The sequence below is a fragment of the Procambarus clarkii genome, chromosome 28 (genome assembly GCF_040958095.1).
Source record: "Procambarus clarkii isolate CNS0578487 chromosome 28, FALCON_Pclarkii_2.0, whole genome shotgun sequence".
Lineage (NCBI taxonomy): Eukaryota > Metazoa > Arthropoda > Malacostraca > Decapoda > Cambaridae > Procambarus > Procambarus clarkii.
The window spans coordinates 24301801-24309456 of NC_091177.1; positions in this window are offsets into that span (position 1 = coordinate 24301801).

The following is a 7656-nucleotide window of genomic DNA, read 5'->3' on the forward strand; positions in this document are numbered from 1 at the left end:
CTGCTCTTTTCCTCTCTATCAGTCAGCTAATGCATCTTGCAGCTTCGTGAGAAGTAGCAACTTTCATGGCAATTTCCTGTACTGCAAAGACAACTTCCATGGTCCTTCTAAGTATGTCTGCAAATAAGGGTTGTATTGTAGAAGTTCCTTCTACAGATACAATACCATCTTCCTGAGGGCTGGTTCATGTCTGATATTCGAGATTTTCTTTCAGGCTTTTAATCTCCTCCCTTGCCTCATTCAGTTCATCCTGCGGGTTGGCTACCTTTTACCCCACTACCTATAGTTCCTCCCTGATTTCTCCCAACATTTAAAAGAGTAAATCCTGAAGCGAGACATCTTCTCCTGTCTCTGTGTTCCATTTTTTCCCTGCCATGTTTGTTTCCTATTCAATGTTTGTACTCACCTAGCTGTGTCTGCAGGATCGAGCATTGACTCTTGGATCCCGCCACACACACACACACACATGTGTGTGTGTGTGTGTGTGTGTGTGTGTACTCACCTAGTTGTACTTACCTAGTTGTGCTTGCGGGGGTTGAGCTCTGGCTCTATGGTCCCGCCTCTCAACTGTCAATCAACAGGTGTACAGGTTCCTGAGCCTATTGGGCTCTATCATATCTACACTTGAAACTGTGTACCACATCACTTCCTAATGCATTCTATTTGTCAACCACTCTGACACTAAAAAAGTTCTTTCTAATATCTCTGTGGCTCATTTGGGCACTCAGTTTCCACCTGTGTCCCCTAGTGCGTGTGCCCCTTGTGTTAAAGAGCCTGTCTTTATCAACCCTGTCGATTCCCTTGAGAATCTTGAATGTGGTGATCATGTCTCCTCTTAACTCTTCTGTCTTCCAACGAAGTCAGGTTTAATTCCCGTAGTCTCTCCTCGTAGCTCATACCTCTCAGCTCGGGTACTAGTCTGGTGGCAAACCTTTGAACCTTTTCCATTTTAGTCTTATGCTTGACTAGATATGGACTCCATGCTGGAGCCGCATACTCCAGGATTGGTCTGACATATGTGGTATATAATGTTCTGAAAGATTCCTTACACAAGTTTCTAAAGGCCGTTCTTATGTTAGCCAACCTGGCATATGCTGCTGCTGTTATCCCCTTGATATGAGCTTCAGGGGACAGGTCTGGCGTGATATCAACCCCCAATTCTTTCTCTCTCTCGGACTCTTGAAGTATTTCATCTCCCAAATGATACCTTGTATCTGGTCTCCTGCTTCCTACCCCTATCTTCATTACTTTACATTTGCTTGGGTTAAACTCTAACAGCCATTTGTTCGACCATTCCTGCAGCTTGTCCAGGTCTTCTTGAAGCCTAAAGCTGTCCTCCTCTGTCTTAATCCTTCTCATAATTTTGGCGTCGTCAGCAAACATTGAGAGGAATGAGTCTATACCCTCTGGGAGATCATTTACGTATATCAGAAACAGGATAGGTCCAAATACAGAGCCCTGTGGGATTCCACTGGTGACTTCACGCCAGTCTGAGGTTTCACCCCTCACTGTAACTCTCTGCTTCCTATTGTTTAGGTACTCCCTTATCCACTGGAGCGCCCTACCAGTTACTCCTGCCTGTTTCTCCAGCTTATGCATCAACCTTTTATGGGGTACTGTGTCAAAGGCTTTCCGACAGTCCAAAAAAAAGCAGTCCGCCCACTGTGTGTGTGTGTTTATGGGTGTGTGAGAGTGTGTTTATGGGGTGTGTGTGTGTGTGTGTGTTTCTGGGTGAGTGTCTGTGTGTGCGTGTTATGGGTGTGTGTTTGTGTGTGTGTGTGCGTGCGTGTGGGTGCGAGCTTGCGTGTGTGTGTGTGTTTGTAAGTGGGGAGAGGCGTGGAAAACTGGGGAGGTGGGAGGGGCAGAGATGGTCACTTCAGGTCAGGTGGTCAGGTGCAATGTTGCCAGATTGGGCTACAAATAGCGAATAGGGCTACTTTTGAGAGCCCCGCACTCCCAAATATTTAATTTCGCTACTTGCTACTTTTTGGGCTAATTTAAAAGCAAAATGTGCTAATTTGGGCTATTAATGTTAAGAAACTCAATTATGATTATTTAGGATCAGATGCAACACAAACAAGCACCCCGCGATAGCAGCCACAGACTGACGATTTATATGCGAGCACAGCATGTAGGGTATATCCTTTCACGACCACAGAGATCACATTCACTCCAAAAAAATCTTCCACTTATGGGCTATTCATGCCCGTGACACCTATTGGGTGGCTTAATCTTCATCAATCAATCTCAAATAAGCAATTACAGCCTCGCTCCTGTGCCAAGAACCATTGAGGGCCACAGGGACCAGACATGACAGTCTGCTCTCAGCAAAACTTTTAAATTACTGAACAGTTTGGAAGATATTAATCGAGAACACTTCTTCAAAAGGCTAGAAGATGTAAGACGAACAAGGAGCAACGGTTTCGAGCTCAACAAGTCACACTGAAAGATGGAAAATATTTGTTTTCACCCATAGAATAATAAAGTTGTGGAAACGCATACCCGCCGAAGTCGTAAATGCCAAAACATTGCTCGATAAAATCCCCAAAACAAATGGGAGGGGCCTTCGACAAGCCAGACAACCTTCTTGTCCTCGTCGAGACCACTAGAGAGAGATACCTGAATTTGCCCCAGGGCCACCCTCGAGTAAAATCATGGAAAGCATGGAACCACCTTCCCGACGAAGGCGTAAATGATAATTCGTTCCCTATCACCTAATGCATCTGTTTACCCTAGCAGTACATAAGCACCCGGGAGTTAGTCAACTGTCGCGGGGTTGTATCCAAGGGAGGGTCACCAGTCCGACGTTATAGACCTTGATATGTCTAATGTACGTGACTATTAACTTCCTAAGTGTAGTGACAGAATGAGTGCGTGTGTATGTGTGTGTGAAGTCACACAAATCATCTCAGAACTAAGTCGACTCTCATACCCGGAATGGTTGAGGGCCATGTTACGTACTCCTAGCTGGATGCATATATAAATTTAAATAAACTTGTTTTGTTCCATTTCATCATATATGTACACATTATTATATTTTTGTAAATTATCGTGTAGTGTGGCAATGTCAGTGGGGACAGGAGCGCGGTTGCTCTTCACACGTCTAATACCTGTTAGATTCGGGAAATTAGAATTTCTGGACCTATTCAGTTATGGGAGTTCCAGATGTCACTTTCACTAAGTTTATATAATTGTTTATTTACTGTAATTAGGCAGGTGGCATTGTAACTTATATATTTTGAAAGTAACTATTATATTTAATTTGCATTCTTATGTGTTTTGAGAACAAGTGGTTGTTAAATTAGTTTTAAATATTAAAAAGTCTGTATTTTCCATCCCTCATCCTGGATGAGGAAGAGGGGGAGAGGATTATGGGTAGCAACAGCGCGAGTAGTCAGTAGCTGATAGATCAGTAGCTGATACGGGCCCAGAGAGATCACATCTTTGTAGAGTTAAGTCTTTAACATTCATGTTGTGCCATATTTTTATATATTATATTATATGAGAGACAATACTTTTTGTTTGGTTGTATAAGTTAACTTGACCATCTGTATTTTTATATTATACTGTATTGATTATATTGAATATATATATTATATGTTATATGTATAATTTTTTAGTTCTAAGGGAGAAATACTTTTCATTCTTAGCCTGTTATCATTCATGGGGTTACACTGGTGACCCACTCTTGAGAACAGCAGTTTGTAGTAGCCCTTGATAATTAAGGTCCATGCTGTTGTTAGGGTTTCGAGCCATAACGAACGTGAAGTTTTGTGTATTAATGGGAAGTGGAAGCCTGTGGTTATTCTTCGTGATACAGGTGCTTCCCAAACCATAATTTCATCCAGTATTCTTTCTGATGTTGAAAAGAGAGAGACTGGAAAGTTTGTGGTTCTTCAAAGTGTTGCAGGATGTAAAACTGTACCTCTAATAGACATTAATTTCTGATCCACCATTACACCAAGTTTATGCACTGTGGGTGTTAGTACACAGTTGCCCATCCCAGGTGTGGATGTTATATTGGGTAATGATGTGGCCATAAATCATGTTGTGGGTGAGATTGATCCCCGTTTGTGTAAACAGCCAGTTGCAGACCATGTTTATTCTGCCTGTGCTGAAGTTAGTTCTATGAATGAACAACCTGTTGTAGAAGATGGTTTTGTCCATTCTACCTGTGCTGATGTCAGTACTATTATAAATCCAGTTGTCAGTTCTAATGTTGTTACTCAAGCATTTGTTTCAGTAACCAGTACCCCTTCAGTGGAGAAGTGGGATGTGGTTGTTCCAGATTCCTGTGTGACCGACCTAGTTGTTGAGAGTAAGCCTGATACTATGACTGCTTTCTTCCAATAAATTGGGAAAGGATGTCCATGTACCATTGTCTTGCCCACTCACTACGAACGTTGTGCCAGGAGTTGAGAGAAACTTAAAAGCCACGACTCTATTGTATTCCAGCCAAGTGAATGGTTTAGGACAAGATGTCGGGTTGCAGAAGTATTCCCGCTCACTCCAAGTTTAGAATCAGTTGTCGAGAGTAAGTCTGTTGTAGAGGCGCCTCACCCTAGTCAAGGTGATCGTATAGGGGAGGAGGTCACACTACCTGTTACTTGCCCGCTCGTTTCAGATTCCCTTAATTTATGTGCATTGATTAGAACTGACCCTAAGATTTCAGAGAGAAGCAAGGAGACAGTCTGTACTGTAGATCCAGTTCTGGAGAGTGTGGGAAAGCAGCCAGAGGATCAGCTTCTGTTGAGTAGATGGAGACCCATTGAGCCTCCCTCTTCAGTTGTCTGTGAGGATGTGACCCAGCTTGGTAGTGTTATTATTGATTGTGAGCAGACAGTACTCCGAGCAGCTCCAGATGTCATGGGAGGAAATTTTGGTAAAACAATTAAGAGCGGTAAAGTAGCATTTGGATCTAAGTTGCGGAGATTTGTGGGTTGTGATTCTTATTCCATGGGAGTAAGTATTTCTCATTGTGTAAAATGAGTGTGTGTAGGATGTTGAAATCTACTTTTATTCTGCAGGAGCCATTTTCTTGTGAAGTAATGGACTGTGGGACATCTTTGTCCAGCCTTGTGGTTGAGCAGAGAGAGTTTACTCAAGTAGGTTGTGCATCCAGTTGTTCTGAGGAAGTGGTGAGTTATACTAGAGTAGTGTTTCTATGTTCAGATCCAGGTAATTTTGATGCATGAGTGATGAAAGTGTATGTTCCACTCAAGTATGGTGTTGACTTTCAGAGTCATATTGGAGTTGACTTTCAGAGTCATAGTGATGGTGGAGGATTTAATCATACTGGGGAGCAGATGTTTGAGGCTCCAGGTGTGTATTTCAAGTTGGGGGATAACGTTATCCTACCTAGTGTTAATCATTGTGAAGGGTTTCAGATTGTCCTTGGGTGTTTTCCAGGTAATCTGCTGTGCATCTTCAAGATGTTAAGACCCTTAAACCTCTTGGTTGATTGTTTGTCATCAGACGTAAATCACTTGGGAAGTGATGGTGAGGGTTGTCAAGTTTTCGGCATGTTATATTTAGTCTTTTGGAAGACTAGAAGGTTGATGAAAGTGTGTGTTGTGTTCAAGTCCACCATCAGGGGGTGTGACCTTGTCTTGAGAGTTATGATTGAGATATGGTGCCTAGGCATATGCCTGTTTTCTTTCACTGATCGTTATGACAGAGTTATGAGGAAATTGATTTCTGTGTTCCTTATGGATCATCTGAGTCAGTTCGATCAGGTAGTCTTTGCACTTATCTTGGGTTGTATTTATTGGTTTGGAGGTAAACGGTTTGCTAAGTTGTTGTGTTGTGTTTCGGAAGGTTCTATGACTGGGAAAGCTTTATACATAATTGTGAGGTTTAATGCTAATTTCTCTAATTTTAGTATCCATTGGGCGAGAGTATGTGTTCCACAGAGGATCAAGAGTGATGAAGAGCAGATGTCTTTGTCAGAGAATACCCAGGAGAAGTCCCAAATCTACTGTACATCCAGTCAGCTTCCATTAAGCAGTTCAGCTCCAGAAAAAGGGGGTAATGGAAAATGGAGTCTGTCTTGGAAAAATTCACAATGTGGAAAAGGGATCACATGGAAATACGGGACTGATCTTAGAGCAATAGTAGAAACAGATAGAGAGATAAATTCCTGTGATAACTGTGTGAAAGCAGCTACCTTTATTGACAATTCTATTCATGATAATGTTGTAGATAGGAGTGTGAAATCTGATCTGAAACAAAGTGAAATAAATGAGATAGTACTCTGGAGGGATAAATTTGCATACTCCAGTGAAACATATGTAGAACATAGTCATACGACTTAAATTTCTGAGTTTCCTGTAAGAATATATTTGGAGTGTTTTCATTTTTGTCCAGAAATGTGTTCTTATTACTTTTACATGTTTGGTGTAATTAATACCATAAATCTCAAGTGTCATACATTTTTCTTCGGAAAAAATGCCATTGATCTTCAATCCATTGCATTTTTTTTCTTGGAGGTGGAAGTGTTACGTACTCCTAGCTGGATGCATATATAAATTTAAATAAACTTGTTTTGTTCCATTTCATCATATATGTACACATTATTATATTTTTGTAAATTATCGTGTAGTGTGGCAATGTCAGTGGGGGACAGGAGCGCGGTTGCTCTTCACACGTCTAATACCTGTTAGATTCGGGAAATTAGAATTGCTGGACCTGTTCAGTTATGGGAGTATCAGATGTCACTTTTACTAAGTTTATATAATTGTTTATTTACTGTAATTAAGCAGGTGGCATTGTAACCTATATATTTTGAAAGTAACTATTATATTTAATTTGCATTCTTATGTGTTTTGAGAACAAGTGGTCGTTAAATTAGTTTTAAATATTAAAAAGTCTGTATTTTCCATCCCTCATCCTGGATGAGGCAGAGGGAGAGAGGATTATGGGTAGCGACAGCGTGAGTAGTCAGAAGCTGATACGTCAGTAGCTGATACGGGCCCGGAGAGATCACATCTTTGTAAAGTCTGTAACATTCATGTTGTGCCATATTTTTATATATTATATTATATGAGACAATACTTTTTGTTTGGTTGTATAAGTTAACTTGACCATCTGTGTTTTTATATTATACTGTATTGATTATATTGAATATATTTATTATAAGTTATATGTATAATTTTTCAGTCCTAAGGGAAAAATACTTTTCATTCTTAGCCTGTTATCATTCATGGGGGTTACACTGGTGACCCGCTCTTGAGAACAGCAGTTTGTAGTAGCCCTTGATAATTAAGGTCCATGCTGTTGTTAGGGTTTCAAGCCGTAACGAATGACAGGTAACAGGCCACAGGGCTAACAACACTGCACACCAGACATGACAGGGCTGATCTCATCAAAACTATTAAAATACTGAACAATTAGGAGGATATTCATCCACACCACTTCTTCTAACAAACAAGGAACAACGGTTTCAAGCTCAACAAGCCACAATGTGGGACTGAAAACAGGAGATGGTTTCTCACTCATGGGGTTACTTCACTCATGGTTCCTCTCCTACCACCCCAATTGTTTTTTTATATATTTATTATTTTCACTTCTGATCACTGTAGGTAAACTTGTAAGATTTAGTTTTACTTAACATATCTTAATTATTAGGTTTGTTTCAAATTACATTATTTTGTAGAC